The sequence below is a fragment of the Lutra lutra genome, chromosome 10, assembly GCF_902655055.1.
Source record: "Lutra lutra chromosome 10, mLutLut1.2, whole genome shotgun sequence".
NCBI classification, from domain to species: domain Eukaryota; kingdom Metazoa; phylum Chordata; class Mammalia; order Carnivora; family Mustelidae; genus Lutra; species Lutra lutra.
In genome coordinates, this window is record NC_062287.1 from 93057758 (window position 1) to 93085627 (window position 27870).

A 27870-nucleotide genomic window follows, 5' to 3' on the forward strand; every position below is an offset into this window, starting at 1 on the left:
TCCATAAGGTAGGCATGCCCCACTAAAAGAAGCCAAAAGCAATAGGGCTATGCCATTATTTGCATAACTCTTTTAGCTTCCCTGATTTTCCTGTTGTTTTGATAGGCATGTAAGGGGGGGTGGATGGAATTTCTGGAAAGACTAAGAAGGACTAAGGAAGAAAATTAATGCCAAAGAGGCTAGGGGCCCAGAGCTTAGTCTGGGCCTGTGAGAATTCCTTCCTCCCTACCAGACCCAGGGATCTGCCTCTGCAGGTGAGGTAAAGACTTCGACAAACCTAAAGTAATCCTTTAACTTTTTTTTTAAGCAGTCAGTTCCAGCTGGAGAATACACACAGTCTTAGGACTTTGTTTCTTCTATAACAAATCCCACTATTGTCAGATCTTTTTCATGGGGCAGTAGACCCATCTGAAACCACCTGAATAAACAAATCCTTGCCTTGTCCAAGTCCTACAGTGACAATAACATCTATGAATTTGGCCAGAAAAGGCAGAGAATCTTTTACAGAAATGAGTCACCAACTTCCACTGCCTAATGTTGGACAGAAATCTTATACGTGGCCATAATCATCACAGAGAGACTGTTTTACAACACGAACTTCCACTTTCAAAAGCAAAACCAGTTAAATTAAGGTCCTAAACTCTCACTTCTCCAAATCATCATTCCTTGCAGACCACATCATATCTCCAAACGACCTACACCAATATTTCCCATGAGCTGAAAAGATAATTCTGCTCATCCTTCAGGAGTCCCTAAAACAATTACTTTAGTCTTCTGAAATAATGTTTCAATGTCCAACACTTAAGAAGAAGGAAGAGACAATCCCCAGCATTTTTCCTATAATGGTTTCAGTTATATAATCCAATAAATCTGGTAAATCTCAAGATCTGATAAATGACCAAATAACAGGTACCATGTTACCTGCAAACATTTTAGGTCTCTCCATTCTAATCTAAGATATTCAAACATTTTCAAGCTTTTGACAGAAAAGACATTATTCCCAAACGCAATATAATAAGACAAATGCAAATATTAGTGAAGGTTCCAGAAATGGGGGTCATAAGAGATTGGATTTCATGAAACTGACAACAAACTTTTACCCTCCGCCCCTACTCCAGGACCCTGAATTAACTGACCTCTGCCAGCAAAATAATTTTCTGGGGGAACCTGGTGCGGTGCTCAGTTGGTTAAGCATCCAACTCTTGATTTCAGCTCACATCATGATCTCAGCATCCTGGGATCAAGCCCCATGCCAGGCTCTGTGCTCAGGAGGGAGTCTACTTGAAAGATCTCTCCCTCTCCCTCTGCCCAACCTTCTATTCACATGTTCTCTCCCTCAAATAAATAAATCTTTAAAAAAAAAAATGTTACCCATTACAGATAAGTCTCTAATTAGCTGTCTGGAGTCTAGGCCTTTAAAACTATTTTCTAATCCCAAAACTTGCGTGGTCTTCCTTTGTAACCACACAACATCTCTCTCCCACCCCCACCCCAACCGCCATTCTCTCTCTCTCTCTTGCTCTCTCTCTCTCACACACATACATACACATACATACTCACATACACACACACTCCACAAACTGTCCTCTGCAACAGGGATTCAATAGGGATTCAAGAATTCATAGATCCTACAAGGCTTTTGTAAACTCACCTCCAAGATTTTATTGGCCATCCTAACCCTTTTTCTCTAGAATCTGCCTTTCCCTTCTCTATTTATTAACAGTCTCTTCTTTCATTACTTCCATCATTTTGTTTTAACAAAATCCCCTAAATTATTGTGGCAAAGAGTATGTTGGACCTGGGAAGAAAAGATAATTCCAACAGGCCGCCGGACTTAGAGAAGCTCACAGCCTCATGGAAACAAAGCAGGGGAACTAGATAAAAAAGGATCAACAATTCTCAAGAAAATACCATGTAGCAGGCACTGTACCTGCTTAAATTTGTTTGTTTGATCTTCATATCAATAATCACCCAGATATTTATAGTAAACCTATTATATATCAGCACTGACTTCGAATACTAGGTGAAGAAGATCCCTGACCTTACAGATCTTACATTCTCATGGTATAAACAGACCCAATACAAGACAATTAATATATAACAAATTCTCAAAAACAACCCAACAAAGAACTTAGATGGAAGATATAAGCAATAGTAGCTGTGTGTAGAGTCCTACTATAGTTAGCACGGATGGGGAAAGCTTCTCTGAGAAGCAAGTAGGCAGGAGCGCCTGCGTGGCTCAGTCATTAAGCATCTGCCTTCGGCTCAGGTCATGATCCCGGGGTCCTGGGATCGGGCCCCACAACGGGCTCCCTGCTCAGCAGGAAGCCTGCTTCTCCCCCTCTCTCTGCAGCTCCCCTTGTTTGTGTTCCCTCTCTCGCTGTGTCTCTTTCTGTCAAATAAATAAAAATCTTTAAAAAAAAAAAAAAAGAAGAAGAAGAAGAAGAAGGAAATAGGTAATTTGAGATCCATCACTAACAAGGAACCAGCAATGAGGATTATCCAGGTAAATGGCTGGCAGGATTCTCAGGGTAGATTACTGCTGGAGCTCACACAGAAAGACAATGGCAGCAGATGAACTGTAGAGAAACAATCATATTTCAAATCAGTTAGCACACCACTCACGGCTGTTTAAATTCTGGCTCCAACTCAACTTTTCAAACCTTAGCACCAACCCTTTATAGTTTATCTTTCTAGCCACAGAGAACTCCTTTTTTCTCATTATTTTATCATTCATTCCTTTATAGAATGAACACCTGGGGACCACAGGTAAGGATCCCGATTTTATTTTAAATGCAAAAGGATGCACCGAGTTCTTAAATTTTTGTTTTAGCGATTTATTTCTTCCCACTCTACAGAACAGTTTAAATGGAAACAAGAATGAGAGGGGAGAAACACCGCTGACCATGTCAACCAATGATGATCAGGTGGGGCCAGGGACAGGGGAGAGAGAAACCTATTCCAGATATATTTTATAGATCTTAGCTAGGTCTCCTCCCAATTTTTATTCCTTTCCTCAACATTAAAAGAACTATGTAAACTTTGCCTTCAGAAATCAGATGAAAGCTACCAGGAGAGTAACACACTACACATGAAGTACTGTATCTCTAGCCCAAAGATGCTATCTAGTGGAAAGATGCCAGTTAACTCACTTGTTATGATAATACTTGAGATAATAAAAGAGTACTAAAAAGCCAGTCTTCTCAGGGGCAGCAGGGGAGAAGAACGGCTCTCACTCTTTTGTTGTCAAGACTATTTGATATTCGTGACTGGAGAAACTCAACACTGGGGCTGCATGGGAATGGAGATTCATGTCAGCTGTATTGGATAAGGTTTTTCCAGGCCTCCTGCTGAATGTGCTAAGGAAAGCAGAGATTTTTGAGCAGAGCCAAGCATCCTGAATGAGGAATTGAGGCTCAAACTCACTTCCCTTCCCAGCCTTTAGATTTTCTTTGTGTTGGTCTTACAGACTAAGTTAGAACAGTGATCGCTAGGAGGCAAGCTGGCCAAAACAAACACAAGTAGGGAAACCGGAACTTCCTCTAGAGAGGAGGCCTAGGGAAATCTTCATACTGGGACCACTGAGACCCCTGAGACATAGTTGACCACTGTGGGAGGCATGGCTTATTGGCCACCGAAAAGTTGCTTCCAAGTTTATTTTTCCTTCCCACTTCTCATGCTTTATCTTCAGCCTCCATTCCTGGTAGGGCAACCATCTACACTCTGTCCTCACTCAGAGACCAAAGGTGGGAGACTTTTCCTTCCAACTAAAAAAGAGATAGATGCAGCTAACATGTATCTTTCCCCATCATCTTTATACCTTGACTGTAGACAAGATGAAAACTTCAGCATTCAATGGGCAACCAGAAGATAAATGCCTAGGGAATCCCCGGTCCTGACACTATTAAGTCATGGAATCATCACCTATAATTTCTGGACTTAAGTAGGACAAAGTAAACTCCAAGTAATCTAGGCTTCTGGAGTCAGATCACTGTTATTTGTAGCCAAGAGTTATATAAACTGGTCCAAACATTCAGCCCTCAGAAATAAAAGCCACTTAGGGATGCCTGGGTGGCTTAGTCATTTAAGCGTCTGCCTTCTGCTCCAGTCATGATCTAAGGGTCTTGGGATCGAGCCCTGCATCGGCTCCCTGCTCAGCAGGAACCCTGCTTCTCCCTCCCCCACTGTCGCTCCTTATATTCCCTCTCTTGCTATGTGTATGTGTCTCTATCAAATAAATAAAATCTAACCAAAAAACAAACAAAAACAAAACTTAAGGGGCGTCTAGGTGGCTCAGTGGGTTAAGCCTCTGCCTTCAGCTCAGGTCATGATCTCAGGGTCTGGGATCGAGCCCCACATCGGGCTCTCTGCTCAGCAGGGAGCCTGCTTCCCCCTCTCCCTCTGCCTGCCTCTCTGCCTACTTGTGATCTCTCTGTCAAATAAATAAATAAAATCTTAAAAAAAAAACTTAAGTAAAATAAAATTTCAGAATTCAACTATACTGTTGGTATTTCAGTATACAGACATACATTGTAGATTGTGGTTCCAGACCACCACAGTATGTATAGCAATAAAGTCAAAAGAATTTTCATTTTCTAGTACACAGAAAATTTATATTTATATTATACTGTGGGATATAAATGTGTGATAGCATTACACCTAAAAAATGTACATCTTTGAGTATTTTATTGCTAAAAATGCTAATCATCTGAGTTTTTAGCAAGTCAACTTTTCACTGGTAGAGGGTCCTGCCTCAATGGTGAAGGTTGCCAACTGGTCAAGTTGGTGATTGCTGAAGGCTGGGGTAGCTGTGGCAGTCTCTTAAATTAAGACAATAGTGAAGTCTGCCACATTGATTGACTCTTCCTTTCATGAAAAATTTCTCTGTAGCAAGTAATGCTCTTAGCATTTTACCCATGACAGGACCTCCTTCAAAGTCGGAGTTCATCTTCTCACCCTGCCGCTGTTTTATTAACAACGTTTACATAAGAATCTAAATCATTCATGGTCATTTCAGTAATCTTCACAGCATCTACATGGGAGAAGAACCCATCTTAAGAAGCCACTTTCTCTGCTCACCCCTAAGAAGCAACTCCTCATGTGTCAATATTTTATCAGGAGGTTGGTATTTCAGTCCTGTCTTCAGGTTCCATCTTCAGGTTCCACTCCTAATTCTAGCTCTCCTGCTATTTCCACCACATCTTCAGTTGCTGCTTCCACTGAAGACTTGAACCCCTCAAAGTCATCCATGAGGGCTGGAATCAATTTCTTTCAAATTCCTATTAATATTTATATTTTAGCCTCTTCCCATGAATTATGAATGTTCTCAATGGCATTTAAAATGAAGAATCCTTTCCAGAAGGTTTTTAATGTACTTTACCCAGGTCATCGGAGGAATCACTATCTATGGCATCTACAGCCTTATGAAAGGTAGCTCTTAACTAAGACTTCAAAGTCAAAATGACTCCTTGATCCATGGGTTACAGAATGGAGGTTGTGCCAACAGGCATGAAAACGACATGAACTGCATTACACATTCCCATCAGGTCACCAGGCGTATTGTTCGTGAGCAATATAGTACTGTGAAAGGAATTTTTTTTCCCCCTGAGTGGTGGGTCTCAACAGTGGGTTTCAGAGGTTCAGTAAACCATGTTGCAAACGCTGTCATCCAGGCTTTGCCATTCCATTTACACAGCACAGGCAGAGTAGATTTAGTCTGAATCCTAAGAGCCCTAGGATTTTTCAAAAATGGTAAAGGAGCACCGCCTTCAGTTTCAAGCCAGCGGATGCACTAGCCCCTAACGAGAGAGTCAGCTGGTCTGTTGACTCTGTGAAACCGGCCATAGACTTCTGTCAAAGTTCTAAGTGGCATCTTCTTCCAAGAGAAGGCGGTTTCATCTGCACGGAAAACCTGTGGTTCCAAGTTGCCACCTTCATGGGTTCTCTTAGCCACACCTTCTGGAGAACTGGCTACCAGCTCCCACATCCGCACTCGCTGCTTCACCTGGCACTTCTGTGTTATAGAGATGGTTTCTTTCCTCAAATCTCATGAACTAACCTCTGCCAGCTTCAAATCCTTCTTCCGCAACTGCCTCACCTCCCTCAGCCTTTGTGAGACCCAACCGAGAGTGGGGACATTCCTCTGGATTAGTTTTGGCTTAAGGAAATGTTGGGGCTCTTCTGAGCTTCTGTTCATTCCACTAAATCTTTCTCCACATCAGCAATAAGGCTGTTTCTCTTTCTTATCGTTCATGGCTTTGTGGGAGCAGCACTTGTAATTTACTTCAAAAACTTTCCCTTTACGTTTACAACTTGGTGAGTTACTGGACACCAAAGCCCTCACTTCCTGCCACTCTCAGCTTTGGGTAAGCCTTCCTCACTAAGCTTAATCCTTTCTAACTTTTGATTTAAAGCGAGAAACATGCAAGACTTTCCTCTCACTCGAACACTTAGAAGCTATTATAGGGTTATTACTTGGTCTCGTTTCAATAGTGTTGTGTCTCAGGAAATAGGGAGGGCAGAGGAGAGGGAGAGCCAGGAGAACAGCCATTGGGTAGAGCAGTCAGAACACACACACCATTCATCAAGTTCGCCATCTTATGTGGGCACAGTTCATGGCACCCAAAACAATAGAGTGACCGAAGATCAGTGATCACAGATCACAACACAATAATGAAAAAGTCAGGAATATTGAGAAGGACCAAAATGTGACAGAGACACAAAGTATGCAAAGCCTGTTGGAAAAATGGTGCCAATCAACGCGTTCAACACAGCATTGACACAAGCCTTCGAACTGTTAAAAACAAAATACAGTATCTGCAAAGTACAATAAAGCGAAGCCCAACAAAATGAGGTATGTCTGTACTGCTATTTGGTCTTCCAAATTTGCATATGCATGCCTATTTTCTTTACATAGTTGTCATTATACAAAGTCTTCCAGGTTATAAATTTTAGTAGCTGCCTTATATCCATGTATAATTATTTTACCCGTATCTTTTTGTTTGACATATTGGTTGATGACATTTTATTACTGTTATAATTTTATTAGCATGTTTTGTGTACACTGCATTTTTTATATTTCTTTGGGATGAATTTCTAGAAAGGGATCAAAGCAAATGAACAAATCTATGACCAAAAGTCAAATTGCTTTGTAGAAGCGTTAAATGAACATACGCAGCCACCAACAACGTATGAACAGATCCGTTCACATTTTTTCTATACCAATATTATCAAGAAACAGTTGCTAATTTAAAAGCAGCTCTTTTGGGGAGGGTATGTGCTACAGTGAGCGCTGTGAAGTGTGTAAACCTGGCGATTCACAGACCTGTATCCCTGGGGCTAATAATACATTATATGTTTATTAAAAAAACAAAATAATTATAAAAAAATAAAAACAGATCACTAGGAAAAAAAATAAATAAAAGCGGCTCTTTCTAGTTTAGCATATAGTTTTTCCCCTTCAATATAGATGTTCCATAAACTTCACAATATCAACTCTGACTTGCATGACCAATTGTCAGAATTAACAAAGGCATAGGAGAAACTGATCAGTGGAAAGAAACACATTTCACAGAGTCAGCCTGTATTTTATGTTACCTTTTCCTTTGTTCTGGGTATACAGTAGGAGCACTTGTAACTACAACATGAAACACAGGAAAGCTAAGGAAAACCTCAGAGCAGAATCATATGAACCGAGCAAAAGTAAATTCCAGAGACAAGAGAGAAGTTTGTAAGTCCTAATGCTATTTAGTATTTATAAAAATAGGCCAGGAGCTACAGACCATAGTGGCTTTGAAAAGAAAATAAAAGTAGGAATAAGGAGTAATGCCTTTATACAACAACTTCCTAGCCAGTGAACCAGGACTGCTATAAAGTTGAACATGAGCTCCATGATCTTCTTTGTTAAAAGTATCAGTGAGTGTTTACCAGTTAGCCTGTGTTAACCAAATCGTTTATGAAGATAGACATTGGCTACATAAGTTTAAGTACAACAATCAAGTAAGGTAGTGAGATTTTAGAGGAAAAAATATTAAGTCCAGTAATGGAAAGAAGAAAATAAAATTGGGATAGTCTGTTGGTATAGAGCAAGAAGTCTACCTTAAGTACTATCCTCTCCCCTTAGATCTGGCTGCAAGGAGTCTAACTTAACTCTACCCCCCGCCCCAACTTAGATCTGCCTATAAGCTAGCTATTCCTCAGGTATATAAGCTATGCCTACCTCAGAACTGGCAAAAGTAAGACTTTTTACTTCAGTTCACCATATCGTTTTTTTTGCATGTCTGGAGAAGATGCTATGCAAAGAAAATACTTCTTATCTCCCAAGAAACAACTCATGAAGGCTTTGTGAGGAATTCCTTTTCCCCAGAGCTTATGCTCTTGACACCTTAATCCTGAATAAATGGATCATAAAAGCAAATCAGGACCCATGCCCCCACAGGACCCAGGGCTTTCCAAAGCAAGCTGGATTCTACCCCCTAGCTGAGACAAGTGGTTTTCAATATCTAGACAACAATCTTGTGTTCTTGCAAAAAAAACAAAAACAAAACAAACAAACAAAAAACAAAAACAAAAACAAAAAACATAGTACAGTAGAATTCCAAGTACCATTCAATTAGGGGAAGGGGCTAAGGTTAAGATGGAATGATAGAGTGTAAAACTGGACGAGAAAACAGAAGGAGATGAAGTAGAGGCACCAGGGCGTCTCGCCGTGCTGGTTGGAGGTAGGAGGTCTGGCGCAAAGCAAAGGTCCTGAGAGAAGAAGTTGGACAACACACATTTGAATTTTGTGTTTTCCATCTATCAGTTGTAGGACATCAAACCCATCATGTAATCTTTTTATCCTTCACAGTCCCATCTGTAAAATGGGAAAATAATACCTTTCTCCAAGGATTACTGGGAGAATTACATGTGAACATGTGAATAAACCTACAAATCATTATAACATGGTCCAAGAAGGATAACTTTCTTTCTTCCTTCAAATAAAAATCTGAGCAGGAAGAAGGAATCCATCATGCCGGAGTATGAATGATTAACTTTGTGTGCATGTGCATGTGTAAAACTTAATACCCTAGATGTGTGGGAGAAATGTATTTTTTTTTTCTATATTGAAGCTGTTCGTAATGAGTATTACATTACTTACACTGTGCAGGATGGACACATAGTAGGTTCTAAATATTTGCTGAATAAGGACTCAAAAGCATTTAAAAAAAAAAAATGAAGCTGAATGAATGCCAAGCTGACAATTCACAAAAGCTAGAGTTTTTACATAAACAGCTCGGCAGTTGAAGAGATCGGTATTCCCAGATGATGGCTGTACCACTAGATTACCAGGTTACTCTTTTTCAAGAAAAAGAAAGGCAACAACAATTTAGGAAACTCACAAATCCATTCCCATCCCAATTTAAATCTTAGGAAATGAATGATGTTTCTGTAATAGGTAAGCTTGTTCCGGTCAACTGCAGCTACGTAATAAATCATCCCAATACGTAGACACTTAAAGATTTCGTAGAGCTAATCACTCTCTGTATCGGATGGGCAACTCACTCTGCTTCCCCCCCCCCCATTCACTCAAGCAGGGGCAGTTAACTAGAGAAGAGGCAGGGCTAGAAGGCCTGAAGTGACCTCACTCACATGTTGGAAGGTTGTGCTGCCCTTCGAGGACAGGATATGGGGAGAAGTGAGAGGATCACGGCTCTGTGTTCTTCTGTGGACCCTCCAGCCAGATGGGCTTCCTTTCATGGGAAGAAAATGGAAGCTAGGGGTTGCCTGGGTGGCTCAGTGGGTTAAGCCTCTGCCTTCAGCTCAGGTCATGATCTCAGGGTCGTGGGATCGAGTCCCACATCGGGCTCTCTGCTAGGCAGGGAGCCTGCTTCCTCCTCTCTCTCTCTCTCTACTTGTGATCTCTCTCTGTCAAATAAATAAAATCTTTAAAAAAAAAAAAAGAAAGAAAGAAAGAAAATGGAAGCTACAGGCTTCCTGATGCCTATCCTTGGAGGTTGTAATGCTGTTTTTCTTAAATTCTATCAAAGCAAGTCACAAGGTGAGTCCAATTTCAAGGAGGAAGAAAACAGACTCCACTTCTTCATCAGAGTCCCAGAGCAGAAGGAGGTACGTAACAGGAAACATGGATCTCGTGGCCAGGTTTCTCTCTTTATCACAGAATAAAGGACAATTACAGCCCTCTGCCTTACCAAGAAGGCTACACGTACGTTTTTACCAGACTGCATGCACCAGAAGATGGTTGGTTTTAAACTTAGTAAGTCCAAGCTACAGTATAAAGTGCAAAGAAATTCTAAAGCCATGAAAATAAAACTAAGGAAAAAAAGACATCATATTAAACATATGATCAAAGCCCAGTAACAAGGAAATGTTGAAAGAAAAGAAAAGAGAAGAGAAGAAAAGAGATGGAGGGAGGGAGGGAGGGAGCAAGTAGAGTAGGCCATCATTCTAATTATGAAGATCTGGGCTTGCAAGCCATAATTTTAGCAAAACGCACGTGGTGAATATGACTGTATGTTTGGTAGACTGTAAGGGCCTTTAAAACATGATCTGTATTTTCTCAGATCCTTGCTCTGACAATTATTAGCTGTATCACCACTGTCGAGTTACTTAAGTTCTCTGAGCCTCAGTTTCCCCATCTGTATATAACACGTAATAGTATTATTACCTGTACCTGTCTGTACTGAGTTACAGAAGATTTATATGCTGTCAAAGAATATTCAGTAAGTTGTAGAAATAAATGAAATATGCAACTAACCAGTTGCCTGATTTCTAGTTGCAAATTCTATTAAAGTCTATTTTGAAACTATTAAAACTCTGTGAAAGATAATCTAGATTTAAAGTGAGTATTGTTCTTTGAGCTCCAAAATATTGAGATTTTAGAATCCCAAGGAAGTTGGGAGATAAACTTATTTTGAGGACAAAATGGACAAGTTATCAAGAGAATTTGAAAAGTGGGGCCCTGCCCCCTGAGAATACATAAAGAATGACTTCTAGGAAAAATTCACATTAAAGTACTGTAAACGAGAATATTCTAAGGTGGTAACACCTATTGATGTGTTCAGGCTGGTAAGACAACCCTCAAAGCATCTACTAAAATGTAACTAAATGTAGCACCACAATCTACCATACAATGATGTTGTAAATGTAACAAAATTCAAATCCAGGAGAAACATAGACGTTTGGGGGGCAACCTAGAAATAAGGAGCTGCCATTCATTATTCTCTCTCGTAAGACTGAGATAATTCGGGGGGAGGCAACAGAGTCTGGCAGAAATAAGGAGCTGCCATTCATTATTCTCTCTCGTAAGACTGAGATAATTCGGGGGGAGGCAACAGAGTCTGGCAGTCCATATATACACAAGGATACATACTGTATGCATATTTGTAGATTTCAGGATGTGAGCAACTTTACCTATTGAACCGTGTGTGCTTGTGCGTGGGTGGGGTGTGTGTTACCATTTTACAGGCTTCCTTGAAGTTTTGTCTTTCCTTTGTATCAGCTTTGCTCCCTTAGTAGTCCTTTTCTCTAGGTTACTCCTTCACTAATTGGGCAAATGTGATAATTTGTAATGGGTCTCCAACTCATTAGTGTAATTTAGTCAGGTTCTACTGTATTTCACCAGACGCACCAACCAGGCTGCCGCACACATCTGTTTTTAGAGCTCTATTTCATAGGCATCCACAATATTTCTGCTTTAAAATTGAGAAATGATTGCTCCTTAATCAGCTATTTGTTATACTGAGCTATATAAATACATGCAGTGTCATCCATAAATAATTTTAGGGTGGAACATAGTAACAATTAACATTTGCATAGAGCTTTAGAGTTTACAAAGCTTTTTTCTTACATACCCAAACACAAAATCCCATGTATTCCCCCTCCAAAATAAGGTATTACATATTTTTTAAAACTCAGAAGGCAGCACTCTATATAATATTTTCCAGATGAGGGTCCTGGATTCATCCTGATCTCTGCTATGGGACCTTGGCAATTTATTGAACCTCTCGGAGCTTTTTAAAAGTTGCATAATATGTACTTCAGTTTCTTTGTTGGGGGGGTGGGTGGGAGGAAGATTCAATTTCTTAAAAATGAATATAAAGTTCTTGACACAGAGTAAATGCTGAATAAATGTTAGTTGTTATCATTTTCCCGATTTGGCAGGTAATATGGTCCTTTTTAAAAGATGCTTACACCAAAGAACAGAAAAAGGAGATGGTTGGCAGATCCATAATGAGGGTTTGCAGGCTGGGAAGACTGGGAGTCATTATGCCAAGGGAGCATCTGCTCCTCATGCCCAGCAAGGGAGCTGGAGGGTTGAGTAATGCACCTCAGTATAGCAAGCTGGGGCAAGCGGAAGCAATGCTTCTTCATCTGAAACCCTAGGTTGCTTGAAACTAGAAGTGTGCAGGAGGAGACTAGAACAAAGGATACAGATGTGAAAGCAAAGATGTTACCAAAAGGAGATAAGCCCAAGATAGATGCTAGAAAACTTGGATCTGGAGTGGAAGACTGAAGGAGCTGAAAAAGATGGAGAGAAGGAAGCAGGAAATGGGGAAGTCCTAGCAAGCCAGCAGGTGGGAGGGTGGTCTGAGCAAATGTCAGAAATGGGAGCCGTTGCTGGACAGGACTTTCTTGCATCTTCTGTGGCCTTCGCTTAGTAAGAAGGAGGAAAGATCTCCTTCTACCGTGGACCCTCAAATCACTAGCCACTCTGGGAGGTAGCATGGGTATAAAACAGATGTTGGGGAGGGCTGGTTTTTCTGGAGCTGTTCTCAGATCCCAGATAGGAAGAGGAAACCGAGCCATTTTCGGTTTCTGAACTTCCTAGCTCTGTGCTCATCAGGGGAGAGAGTCAAGGGGTTATTTAGCCAAAAGCTCTGCAGGCTGTCTATACCAGCCCCACAGAGATTGATAGTAATGATCAAGGAATCAATTTGATTAGTGGCTTTCCACTGATAGGCAAAACCCTCTATTATTCTTTTTTCAGTGACATGGTCAGAATTACAGTGGACTAACTTCAAAGAGTCTGCCTTTGGCTTCTCCTGGATCCTTATCTGAGACCCAATCCCTAAACCAAGAAAAATGGCACCCGATGAAACCCTCTGGTAAAGTTCTGAGTTTACTGTAGTGGAACCATAAGCCCTCTGGCTTGAGAGGAAAAGAAAGTACCATCTGCTCACAGCAGGAAGTCTCTCTCCTATCTCTAAGAATTCCAAACTAAGGAATGGGGCTCAAATCTGGAAGGTCAGAGAACACTTTCTTCTATCAACTCTCCATGCTTGTGTGAAGTGCCATTCCATTCTGAGCTGGCAGTTTGCAGACATGTTTCTCTTTCGAACATACCATTAGAGAAGTCTGGACCATCTGTCTGTCCGACAGACCATCTGTATAAAGCACTAGCTCCCCTTCCAGAAAATAGAAAAGGGACACACTCAGATCTCGACAAGGAAGAGAAAGTGAGGATGCCAGAGAGGAGTCTTTACATCTATCTTTGTTTCCAAGCTCTTTTTTTGGCAATCACTGGAAGAAAAGATTCCAGGAAAATAAGGTAAGGAAAAAAAAAAAAGTTATAGCAAATGGTTTTCACCCAGAAGAGAATAGAACAATTTGAAAGGCAATAGGGGAAAATAGAGAAACACTGTATAGCTGTAAGGGTTTGTAAGGATAAAGACCGGAATGGGAGGAATCAAGTGGGCTCTAAAGTCAGAGGCATCTCGGCACACATCAGGCACTGCATGTAGGGTCTCATGACCTTAAGCACCTCAGGAGTTGTCCGGGCTTGAGTTTCCTCATCCCTACCCTCAGAATCATTCATACTTTCTTTTCACAACTGAAGTTCCTAGCATCGCACTGAAAATATCATAGTGTTAAAATGTAGGATAGCTACTGTGTTAATTTGGTGATTTTTTTTCCAAGGCCTTCTACAGGACCCACCAACTACTTACTGAGGACATTTCCTTAGTCTTCCACAGGAAAGTCCTAATCTCTTCCATTTCTTCTTCAGAAAAATGGTCACTTCACATTATATTTCAGGTTAAACCCAAGTTCAGCTATCGTCCTTGAAATTCCCCAACCACAAACTCCCCAGTGATAACTATATTTTGTAAATCATTCATATCGACTCCATGTTTTGGTTCTGAACTCGATGTTGCCTTGTTTAGCAATTAATTTCATTTTTCCTAATGTAACATTAGCAATAATATATTAACACATTCAAGGGGAAAAAATCATTTGCTTACAACTTTGTGTTCCACACTCTGATATAATAGTGAACATGGCAGGCATTCAATGAACACATCAAGAAATGATACCACTTGAAGTGACCACAGATGTGAAAGGATATTACCCACAAAAGCATTCATTGAGAACTCTGATTTACTTATGCAAAAGTGACCTTAATCTAGATCAAGGTCATGGTTCTGAGATTATGGAGTAGGAAAAAAATATATAATTTTTATATAAGGTTTTTATGTAAAAATTATAATTATAGGGGCACCTGGGTGGCTCAGTGGGTTAAGCCTCTGCCTTCAGCTCAGGTCATGATCCCAGGGTCCTGGGATCAAGCCCAGCATCTGGCTCTCTGTTCAGCAGGGAGCCTCCTTCCCCCTCGCTCTCTGCCTGCCTCTCTGCCTACTTGTGATCTCTGTCTGTCAAGTAAATAAATAAAATCTTTTATTAAATAAATAAATAAATATAATCATATATAACATATAATATTATATATATGGTTCCAGTCAAATGAGTCTTAGGGGAAGAAAACATGCACCAGATAGGAAATATAGAATTCCATTCAGTGAAAGCTTAGGGAAAAAAATGCACCAGTGCCTTTAGTGATGGGAGAGATAAAAATCGAACTTGAAGGGGCAAACGAGCATCCAGTAGAATCATGGCAGTGAGGCAAGATAGGTCAAAGAAGAGGAATGGGATAAAGGAGGTAAGCATCTACCAGAAGAACACAAGAACTCAGCCATCTGTGAACAAGACAGATACCAATTCATGAAAGTATTTGCAGTCAAGAGACACTTAGAAAAACTTAAGATTACTTGTATATATGCTCTTACTTGGGGCACTGGATTCAGAGCAAGTTAACTGATAAAAATGTTTAATATTTAATATAGTCCAGATTCTTTAGTAGAAGAAAGATCCTGGGCAAAAGTCACACATAAACATGGCTTTCCTTTAGAAAAAGTGTGAGTGGAATTTTTTCCTTGTGTGTATCTATCTCCTAGCATGTTTATCACTATTCATATGAAATGTCCCCAACAGGAAAAAAGTTAGTTCATCCACCATTTGTATCACCAATCACTCACTCCTTTTCAGGTACAACATCACCTTTATTACAGTGATTGTTCAAATTGCTTTATTAAAGTGATTACTCAAACTTTTTACTGTTATCCCAACACTGGTCTCCATTTGTACAAAAAAAAAAAAAAAAAAAAAAAAAGTACTGAAATGCTTCTTCCACATTAAGGGTCCACAAGGTTCCTGACATGTATGGTCAAAATTTTTAATTCTAAACACATTTTTCCAAAGAAGTATACCCTGAGGGGCACCTGGGTGGCTCAGTGGGTTAAGCCTCTGCTTTCGGCTCAGGTCATGATCTCAGGGTCCTGGGATCGAGCCCTGCATCGGGCTCTCTGCTCAGCTGGGAGCCTGCTTCCTCCTCTCTGCCTGCCTCTCTACCTACTTGTGATCTCTCTCTCTCTCTCTCTCTCTGTGTCAAATAAATAAATAAAATCTTAAAAAAAAAAAAAAAAGAAGTATACCCTGAACCATTGTGTGCTCACTTGGTCTTGTTTCTGGGACTATGGGACTTGTTATCCACATCATGAATATAAAAAAAACAAACAAACAAACAAAAAAAAACAAGATGTTCTAAACAAAATTTAAATCTCCCATCTTGGAATGGCTTACCAAACAGAATTCTGGTGTGCTCATATATATTAAAAAGGAGGAGCTAGAACACCAAAAACTGGTTTAAAATATATATACTTATACTATACACAAAAGCTAGAGAAATTTTGCAGAGATGAAGGAAAAGGCAGAGTTGAAATTTTCTTTTTCTTTGACAGCATAAAGTCAAAGGAAGATTGTTACCACTTTTCTTTATCAAGAAAGCTTTCAAATGTGACCCTTTTTCCTGTTTGTAGACAAGCAGTGAGTTACATTCCCAAGCTCACAGCATGTTAGGATCAAACAATAGGGAAAATTCCTCAGCACATGAAGTTCTGACTTGGTTCTGTTTCTCTAGTCTCCTTGAATGCTCCAAGCCAAATCCCTTTTTCCATCAGCATGTTCCCCACTGACATCAATACTGCTGAAAGATAATTTTCCTCCTCTCATTCATATTTTTATGGCCAGACAGACCTGGATATTCACTTTTCTTTTCATTAATGTGAGGTAACAATTTTAATAACCTCTGGCACTGTGGAGTACAAGGTTTATACACAAACGGAGATTCCTAAATCGTACTACTACTAATCATTTTAAGTGAATATTAGGATATATTTTTTTATTAACACCAACTAAATTATAGCCTCTGTTCTAGGTCCTTTTTACAACAACCACACAAGCTAAGAGGGAAAAAGTTACAAAAGTAGTCCATACAAAGTTACCTAACTAATGAGTAGAAAAACACTGAGAGACATACCCATAATGTGCCTTCTGCAAATACTGTCCAATACTACTTATGATCTAATGTTACAGAGGAGACCCTCATTTCTTTGTCCCACATCCTATAACTCTAGTTACTTTTGCCATTACTAATGGCCAATATGGCACAGGATATCAAACGTTCCAACGAGATTCAGGTAATTGTCAACGTTGGGCTCTACCTCAAAGCATTGATGATTTATTATTATCAGGAACCCATTGGTTAAGGAGGTGGCCCTTCGGAGGTCCCTTAGAGACAAAGATCACATCTTTCCACTGATAGAATGAGCCCTATCATGACAGCAAGATTATTTGATTTGCATTTAAAGAAGACTTACTTCTCGACTGTCCCCAATCAACGCTTTATGTGAAGAAACATTGGGTTTGCAATCTAAAAACTTAAAAAAAAACCAATATGGTATATATAGAATATGCATCCTTATGTATACATAGAAAGACTATATAGAGCTTTGAAGTCAGTTAGAATTTGGGGCAAAGGAATGAAGTCAGTCAGAATTTGGGGCAAAGGAATTTTTAAATTTATGGGAATGTAGTCTTACTTTTCTTTGAGAAGTATAAATAATATAACTTATGTGGCACAGTGTCTGGCACATAGACTATTTGTTGACTATGAGAGAATTAGTTATAATTTATGATATCCCCTCAATGCACACCTGCAGTATATTACTTAGGGAACTGATTTAGTTCGGTGCCCTGCTCTAACCACAAATCCTGATGCAAGTTTCCTGGCCTCTCTCACAGCCTCAAGCATTTACTGTTTTGACCAAATGACATCCCTTGTCCCTTTCTTACTCTACTAGATTTGGATTTTAAGAGATGGAGCCTTAAAATGCAAGGAACATGGTTCTTGTCTTCCTTCTCGACAAGCCATAAAACAGGCTCTACCCATTCATTATAAGGATAGAAAAACCCACGATCTGAAGGACAAAACCCTGCTCCCTTCATGCCTAGGGAAAGGCTGACTTGGCAGAACAGAAATACCTGGGTCAAGTGGTACCAGCCGTGCAGAGTTAGCAAAGCAGAACTGAACTCCTTACTGACAGCTCGGCTCAGCTCAGCTCCAACAGGAGCAAGGATTTCTACATCTTTTGCACTATGTTCTTGAGATAAATAAAGGTCACACACAATGACACAGCCCCGCAGAAGTCATCTTCGTGCAGGGCAATCTTAATGCTGTTCTATCAAGTCCCGATTCCAGGGGACAGCCTTAAAACTGCAGCATGCCCCAATCAAATGAAGGAATTGCAGCAAAGAAGCACGAGCAGGGAGAGGCCTTCGAGATTCCCCACAGCAGTGATCGCAGTGCTTGTACCTGGTAGGTGTTTAATAAACATGCATCCTTTCATTGGCTGTGAACAAAACGAGATGTTAGATAAAAGAGCAGTGTTAACACCACTTGCTGACATGTGAATTGTGTTTCTGCAACCACATATGGACGGATGCATAGGATTCTCGCTACTTACATTCAGTATCATTTTGGAAGTTCTGAGCATAAGTGAGGTGACATCTGGAAAGGGCACTTTGGTTGCTCTGAGAAAGGATCGGATGAAATCATGGTACATGAAATGAGCTAATTTACAGAAATATCGTTCTCTCTCTCCCATTTTACTTAGCTCTCAGATTACATTTGGGGCTTTTGCCTACCCACATAAGTTACATAAATACACTAAATTAGAGTGGTCTTCCGAATTCTTAAGCCAGATAAGGAAGAGGGAGAGAACAGAGGTGAACTACCTATAAAGGTCCAGTTTTGTGTTAAGGATTTTACCGAGTGCTATACCGTTAACCCCTCAACAACACAGGTTTGAAAGGTGTGGGTCCACTTAGACGTGGGTGTTTTACATACAGTGCAGTAAACAGACCTTCCCTAGGCTTTTCTTAAACACATTCTCTTTTCTCTGGCTAACTTTATTGTAATGCAGTATATAATGCATATTACAAAATATATTCATGGACTATGTTATCAGCAAGGTTTCTGGTCAACAAGAGGCTATTAAGTTTTGGAGAGTCAAAAGTTATAGGAGATTTTTCTAATACCTAGAGGGTAGCATTCCTAAACCCCACATTATTCAAGGGTTAAGTGCAAATATGCTCATTTATTCATACATCATAGAGGCTCATTGAAGGACTGATTGTCCCTGTTTTACAGACTAGAAAACTGAGGTTCCCAAAGATTAGATATCCATCCCCAAGTCTGTCCAACTCCAAAGCCAGTGCTCATCACCAATATGTTTTCTTGTCAAAATGATCTCTAGCTCAGTCCTTTAGTCCTGGCCTATCTGTCCCCCAAACATAACTTGGTGTGACAATCATCAACATGACCTAGGTTATTATAAATATTCTATTGATACCATTTCCAAGTTTAACTCAAATTCTAGCCAACAGCCTCACTGTGGACTAGAGTTTTCTAGAACCCACAAACCCTATAATGATCTGTGTATTCCCAGAGAAAAGGCTAAATGCCCAAGTCTTTCTTTATCCTTTTCCAACACTCAACAACAGTGGATTAGGGTCATCCCATTTCTATTTTTCATGAATCTGAAATTATACCATCCACAGGTTGGTCAGTTACTTGCACATGTATGTAAGCTCAGATGCACATGCATGCACACATACACACATCCACAACCAAGAGTGTTCCACAGAAATTCCCAAGATGAGGTACAGTCACACTTGTGAAACACCCCAATTTTAACACCACAAACACTGTCCACCCATCAGGAAGATCAGTTCTCTATTCAATTGAAAATCATATAGAAGAAATTGTTTTGTAGTCTTAAAACAAATCTGAAGTCATCATTACCATAGTCCCTTTCATTTCCACAGCAATGGGCAATCACAGATCATTTTATTTCACCATAATTCTCATGAGGACACTCTTAAGTTAGGGATGTTTATTTCTAAACTGTATAGGAAGATATCAGAGTTCTGAGACTTTGAGGGACTTACTGACCATCAAGCAGCACTGTCAATGTTTGACTGACACCTAATTCTCAAACCAAGGCCTTCCTTCTCTAACCCTGGTCTCACCCCACAACCCCTCTTTAATCTGTGACTGTTGAGTGGTCCCAAATGGGGATTCAGATAATTATGTGAATTGATTTAGTCCACTGTAATGCCCCTGTTCTAGTTGCACTTTAATTAACCCATCTTTTCCTTCGCGATGCAATGGGGGAACCATGAGAAGTTGTTTTTAAGCGATCAAGAACAAGAGCGTAGATATACAAGCATGCATCGGTCATCAGAGACTGCATCTACTTCATCCCAGTAGTGTGCATTTTCTGCTGTAGGCGGATGCTTGAGCCTGTTCTATTAGCATTAGCCCCAAAGTCAGCATCAGTCCGTGGAGCTAACACACAGCTCCAGGCTGTTGTAATGACTCAGCAATCAAAACTTCAAGTTCAGTCCACCGGGTCCTCACCCACCTCCGGGGGTAGAACTGCAAGAGCTCCCTTTTGCTCTTTAGTTTCCCGGGGTGAGCTTTCTGGCTTCCTTTAAAGATCCTCAGTAGCTGACTTTCCAGCTGTCAGCTCTGTTTGTTACAGAAGGAAAGAGCTATTCATGTGTTAAGTGCCCTGGGTCTTAAAAACATAGAAACACACTGGAGAATGTTGGGCCTGGTTGGCTCACTTGAGCAAGCAAGGATCCACAGAACGGCTGGCCAACTGACTGGAACTAAATAGAGAAGGAATTGGAATTTCCTTTATTCCCCCCTCAAATAAACTCAAGGCATCCCTTTCCTAATTAATTCTTTTACAATAAAAAATAAATAAATAAGTAATTCTGCATTTTTTTTTTCCTTCTAGGGAACTCCAGCCTTTTCCTTGGCAACTCTGATACCTTACCTGTCCTGAAACAAAAAAAGTTCCCTCCAGCCCTTTTCTTTCTTTTCTTTTCTGAACTATGTAAGAAAACAAACCCTGTTAAACCAAGGGGGGGGGGGGGGGGGGGGAGCTCTATCACAAAACAAATCTGGAAAGACAGAAGAAAGTTACAGATCCGTAGCCTGTTCTGATTGAAAGCTGTGTACCTTTGCTCTGACCTAAGCTATTAAAGATGCAAAGTTACAACTGCTCAAACATCATCAGGAAACCTTGACCTACCAAGGAGAGGCTTTGCTCATTGCAGAAACGAAAATCAGCATACCCTGAGTTGGCTTGAACTCCACTTCTATTATTAGCTGAAAATAAGTGATAATGAAAGTGTTGCTATCGCTAGAAGATTCACTCATTACAATTACTAAATCTCAAACACACAAAAGCCAAGATGTTATCCTTATTATTTTTAAGATGCTGTTGAGAATAATCTGCAATTAATTTGGTCTTTAAACCAACACAAGTCTAAATATACCCATCCTGGGTGAGAATATGAATGGGAGGGGAAGCAGTCAGAATTAAATAGCCTCAGGAAGAAGAGGCATTCATTTGCCAACTTCCAGAACGACATTTTTCAAGGGGCTTCTCCTTACGTAGAACAGTCCCCACACAAAATAGAAGACGTAACATACTGTCCCTTGTACTGGTTACCCAAAAATGCATGTTCTTGAGGAGCTGCCCAACCTAAGGAATGGGGATGGTCCAGGCAGAGTGTGAGGAACTACTCTCCCCAGACACAAACCCCTTCCCCGTCTCCTCCCCCCACCACCTCCCCAGCACTGGAGCCTCAGGGCTCTCTACAGGCTCCTCAGAGGGGTGCCCTGCGTTTCCGGTACACGCAGGACATTTGCCTTTAGGTTTCACAAGTCCTAGGTTGTTTGCTCCACCAAGAAAATGAAATTTTATTTGGAGTTTCTCCTAGGTTTCAAGTCATTTAAAAAAAAAAAATTTTTTTTAAGCCCCTTTTGAAAAAGGAAATGTAACTGGAATCTCTGAGTAACAGATGAAAATATCCTAAGCAGAAATAGTTGACAAGAATGACAGATCATACATTATACAGACTATTGATGGGAGACAGTTTTCCCAGAGTATCTTCACCAGGAGCAGTGAGGGGACGAAGTGCCAGCGGGGGGGGGGGGGGGGGGTGTTGGGTTTGGAGGGATGGGGGTGGGGGAGTTATCTCTTACATCGGCCCTCCTTAAATGGTTCCTTTCATACCACTTTGCAAAAACATCAGATAGACAGAAGGGATAGTCTATAGGCAAGACCAGGGTATAAGCTCATCTTTAAGTCTTTTTTTTTTCTTTCTTTCCTTCCTTCTTTGTTTTTAGTTCAGGATTGGGGGGAAATCCCTTTTAGAGAAAATAGTCTCAATGTTTTGAATAGGAGCATCTCTCGAGCTGGATGACCCAATAAGTCTCTGACCAGCTGTCTCTGAAGAAAGCTCAGATTACAATTTGCATCATCTCTCTATCTACACACTGACCTCCCCACTTGGAGAAACACCTCTCTGTGCGCTCCTCTGCCTCTTTAGCTAACGTACCTGTCAGCTCTTCCATGAAAATGTTCACAGCAACAGTTTGAGTTGGCCCAACATTCCATGAAATCTCACCATTCCTTTTAGGATAAACCATCCACATGTACGGACAGAGGAAGACTGAATGAAGCTCTATTGTTTCTACTTGGGGGTCTCAGCATTTTAGAAATACATTTATAAGCGATTCTTAATTCTTGGGAGAAGCTAAGGGATGCCAGGGCAGAGATAAAAATACAGCTCCAGGAACACAGATGCTAACACAGTGAAATGCTACTTTGCTTTAATTAAGTCACCTCAGGATGGAAATAGGTGAAACACTATCTACATTTTACTTTGAAGGAAAGGGAAAGGGGAAAAAAAAAATAATAAAGGTACAGCTAACCACCAGGAAACACTGAAGGGACAGAGTTAGGGAAGATGTTTGACAAAAGTCACCTCAATTCTGATGCCGCCTACTTGCTTTTACAGCCCAGAGCAGACAATCAGGAGTAATTTGCAGCTGTACTCCCCTCTCTAGGGACCACGTAGGGTAAGGGGATGTTCCAAAATGAGAGACACTAGTCTTAATCAGGGGACAGAGCATGCAGAAAGGTTAATGAGATACAATCACGAGAGAATCAGTGCAAAAAAGGAGGTTCAAAATACTAAACAATTTCCACTTTGTTCTCATTTGTTCCAATTAAGAGCTGTTGAAACAGCTTTTCTGTATTCCACACATTTGTTACTCTCCAGAGATTTAACTATTCCAGAAAAAAGTATGGGCCATGGGGGGAAAAAGTCTACTATTAAGTTATCATAAAAGTCCAGATTACGCTCCCCAACCCCCACCCTCAATCTCTAAGCAGATACACTTTGCCTCTTACTCAGAGCCTCTGACCGTTGCTTTTCTGATTTCCGCCCCCCCTCAAATTTAGAGAGTATTTCAGGGAGGGAGAAGGCTGGAATTATTATTTTTTTTCTTCCCCAGATTTCACTGAAGCAGAATTCACTGTGAAAATGGTAAGTAAATAAGAGGAAGAGGGATGGGGGATGGTTATACAAATGGAAATAATCTCTTTGGCATGAAAATAGCCCCAAAATGCCACACACTGAGTTCTTCTGAGCATTACAGGCTCTAAAAACCGCACTTATAAACTGCATAAGGATTTCTGAAAACAAACAGGAAAGCACAAACATTGCAAGAAAACAAGGACCAAGATCTAAGGAGTCCCGTGACTTACCTTCTTTATGGATCCTCAAAGTTCACCAAGGAAAATTTAAAATCCTCTAGCTTATCTTGCACTACTCTATCTTCTTCTTCTTTGTTTTTTGTTTTTTTTTAAGTCACAGAGGAGAAAAATAATCAGTTTTCAAAGGTTCCATTTATCTGATCTTCCAGCACCAGCAAAAACGTGTCCAAGAGACTCCGCCAAAAAGTAAGCCAAAAACTCATCAAAGGCAAAAAGAGAGAGGGGGAGAGTGGGGAAGGAAAGGGATAGTGAAGGCTGGGGGCTCCACACTGTGAGTCCAAGTGCCCCGAGAATATTTTCACGCTGTTGAAATCTCCTACTGTACGATATACCTGCTTTGGTTGTCACACAAACACGCACATACACACACACACACACTCTCACGGACACTCGCACATCCTCTTTCACGCAAAAGCAGGCGCCCACACTCACACACACAAACACACACACTGACACACACGCACACACACCCCAGTGTAATGAAAACTGTCAGTAGTAACCTCCAATAGCTGCTGTGTGCTGCAGATGGTAGGGCTCACGGTTACCTTCCCAGATCGGTGTAGGATCAAAAGAACATCCAAAATCAGGGTGGTGGTGGGGGGGGGGCCAGGACAAGGTAGATTCCGGATCCCTCTCCCCCGGACAGATTCATCAAGCCGGGAGCAGGTCAATCAGCAGAGGTATCTGCTCGCAGGGTGCCCCGGATTACGGCAAGGTTATTAATCTTCATGTGCGGCAACCCCCACCCCCAACACCCGGCAGCCTGCATTGAGATGACTGCCAGAGCTGGGTCTGTCCCTGTTCTACTGCATTTTGCTAAGCCCTCTGATGCTGCAAGTGAGACACGGTGGAGGCAAGAATACTAATAAGGTGGTTAGCTACAGTTCTTCAAGGCAGCGGGCACGCAGTACAGTAAATGTGTACTTCCCCGTGCTCTGTGTGTGTGCCTGCGTGCCTGCCGGGAGGGCAGGGGATCCATCTCCAGCCAGAAGGCAACATTGTCTGTAACCTGCCTAGAAGGACTAGATCATCATCGGAATCATCACGGTCCTGCAGTGGCATTGTCTAGGACAGTATTTTGTTCGGGCTAAAAAAAAGGGGGGGGGGGTGGTTAATGTTCGGAAGCCTAGAGCTGGCATTTGAATGAGAGAGGGGGAAAAAAAATGTCCAGGGAGACAAATTAGCGTTATAAATAGGCTCCAAGGAGAGCAAGGCAAAATTTTAACATGCTGCTGCCCTGGCTGTTAAATGGAAATACAAAGCAATTTCAAAAACCAGCTCTAGCCTATAAATCTTGGAGCTGGCAACAAGTATCTGAATTTGACTGATGGGACTATGGATAAATGGATTCCTGGTAATATAAAAAGTTTGCTCATGCGTTCTGTTTTATAGCCATGCACCGATGTGTGCAGGGATCTAGGTACAGTTCATTCATGTTTAATATGGGTTTAGACTCTATCCCTTCACAGTTTTACTCTGATGCAGTTTTTATCACATAGCAGTCATATTGTGGAGAATATCTGAGTGGCATGATGTCATTAGGGCGACTGGTTGATGACAGTCCATAGTAAATATTACTCCATATAATGTTCTTACATGGAAGCAGTTTGGGGTTTTCAGGGGGGGGGAAATGTAGGATATCTCTTTTAGTGACAAGCAATGAGAGAAATATATGAATATGTTAAGTCAATAATTCTTCAGCCTCTGGAGGCCTCATTTCTCTTCTAGAATTGGGTCTCATATTACAATACCTCTTCTTTAGTCAAGGATATGCACTAAATTCCTTATGGTGAATTAAATTGGTATTATCGGAATATTTAAGTCTTGGACAGTTGGAGAAGGCAGATAAGGATGAATTATGGAGCACTGCAATACCAGGAACTGTCAGCAGATGTCACAAGAGAGGATATAGGGGAAAGAATTTTACCAACAACTGCAAACATTTAATCTAATTTAACAGATTTTAATCAATTAATCTGAAATACTAAATTTTTATAAAACTCGAAGGTGAAAATAAGGATTTTATTTGGAGAACACCTTGCATTTCCCCCAAATGTCACCCTCAAATCACTAGTTTACAAACTCTACATTATCTGTTACAGATATTAGAAAGAAAATATATATACACTATGCCACTAACATTCGATATGCTGCTAACATTTCTAGGGGTTAGGATTTTTTTTTCTATAAAATGTAGCATGTAAAAATCTCCTTGTTTGTAACAGAGCAACTACTAGATTAAACTTCAGCACAAATTGGTGGGGAAAAATCTGGTAATGAAAATCAATATAGAATGTTTAAGGCTTCCATCTAAAAACAATTCTGTTTCATCCTGATCATATCTTATTAAAGGCATATTAAAGGAATTATTCATGTTTGGAAGTTGAACATTATTAATAAACAGCATATAGACAAAATACACAAAGAATTAGGAGTGATCAACAATCCCACGTATGTTACAGTGTGGAAGGCTTTAAAAACCTAGCATATCCTCTTAGCTTTTATTTAATATAATTAACGAGTACCCGCCAAATCCCAGCCTTAATTAGCCCACATGCCAATACAAAGAGGTCTTCAAAGTTTGGGCATTGGAAGTGCAGGCAGACCTAGGTTCAAATTTTAGGTCTTCCTTATGGTTAGTATCCACAATGTCTCCCTCAGATTCCCTCCCATTCTCTTCCTTATTTTTGAAGCAGGAAAGTATTCCATACATAATAGGATTATTGTGGGGACTGGAATGCATTAATATTTATTATGGGCTTGACATATTTCCTGACACATAATAAGTGATCTAGAAGGACTTACTGCATGTGTCTTATAAAGTTGATGTTTGTTTCTTACCATATTAGCTTGGTCTTTTTGTTAGCCACCGATAAAACAAGTAGAACCATTTAATCAATTCTTTTGACGTGGAGAGCTTTGTAAACTTCTTTTACAAATAGTTATTTTGATCTTGTTTTTGTAAACCTACAATTGACTGACTCTGTGCCACTTTTTTTTTCCCAAGATTTATTATTATTTTTTTAAAGATTTTATTTATTTATTTGACAGAGAGAGATCACAAGTAGGTAGACAGGCAGGCAGAGAGAGAGAGAGGAGAAAGCAGGCTCCCTGCCAAGCAGAGAGGCCGATGCGGGACTCAATCCCAGGACCCTGAGATCATGACCTGAGCCGAAGGCAGAGGCTTAACCCACCTAGCCACCCAGGCGCCCCATTTATTATTTATTTGACAGAGATCACAAGTAGGCAGAGAGGCAGGCAGAGAGAGAGAGAGGGGGGAAGTAGGCTCCCTGCTGAGCAGAGAGCCCAATGCATGCCTGGCTCTATCCCAGGATCCCGGGATCATGACCTGAGCCAAAGGCAGAGATTTTAACCCACTGAGCCGCCCAGGCGCCCCAGGACCACTTTTTAAAGTTTATTATACACACAAATACATTTTTGCAATTATCCATGTGCTCCAAAACTCATGTAAACAGAGACATTGCTTCCTTGATTAATTGTCTGAGATTACTTTGACCGGAACAGCATGTTAGAAAGAAAATCAGATGACAGTTTACTGCTTCCCCATCAAGACTTGCTATGAACCCAACAGGACCACCAAGCACCAACATGAAAATGCTTAAAGACACAAGAAAAGACCCCAGGTAATGAGGATAGTTCCTAATTCAGCAATTCCACAACTGATCACATCAGGTTATCATTTTAACTCAGATGGCTGTTTTTAAACGGGTGTCTAGATACCAAATTTCACCAATTGTTATGTATTCAGTAAACACTTCTGCCTTGAAAACAAATACCAATAATGCAACCACCTTTCTTTTGAAACCGCAGGAGTTGCCCCAGGGGAAACCTCAGACAGGCCCCCACACATGAACACAGAGGAAAAGGAGAGACCGGAGAACAGAGGCAGACCACGCCAACAGGCAGGTGGCAGTTTTCACAAACAGGAACTTACCAGGCTTGTCTCAGCGGCCACAGGAAGAGTAGATCCCCACACCCGGCAGGCCAGAGTCCTAAAAGTTTATATAGAGGCCTTCACTGGGTTCAGATGCGTCATATACCATGCAGGTGATCTCATATCTCGAGGCTATGCCCTTGAGATGGCTACAGCTGTGGGGACCATGGGTGATGGTATATTACAAGGATGGGGGAGTGGGTGGGGAGTCCCAGATTGCCTGGATTCAGCTCTCGGGTCAACTGGAGGTCATGTCCTCTCCATGACCTCCTCCAACAATCAAAGAGCATCAGTTTCAGGCACATTTTCCTGGGTCTCTTGAAGAAATGTGTCAGATCACAAATGAGGGATTTATGAAATTAAACAGCTCACTGCATGCCCACTGTTGTTCATCCAGCATCGTGAGAATCTAGATTAGCCTGGACAGTTATACTAAAGTTGATGAAAAGTTTCTTTCAAAAATGATTTCTGTTTAAAATTAAATTTGCTCCAGGCTGCCTGGGTGGCTCAGTCAGTTAAGCGTCTGCCTTCTGCTGGGATCATGATCTCAGGGTCCTGGGACTGAGTCCCCAATAGGGCTCCCTGATCACTGGGGAGCCT

General features: G+C 40.8%; 1 long non-coding RNA gene across 1 annotated transcript in view; it reads right to left on the reverse strand.

Moving 5' to 3' along the window:
- The window catches only part of LOC125080160 (uncharacterized), a 560007-nt gene extending 535995 nt beyond the window's left edge, over window positions 1–24012 (reverse strand). Inside the window, exon 1 of the long non-coding RNA XR_007121227.1 lies at window positions 23307–24012. This is a non-coding gene — a long non-coding RNA (uncharacterized LOC125080160). The remainder of the gene's footprint in view (window positions 1–23306) is intronic.
- Window positions 24013–27870: the final 3858 nt, after the last annotated feature.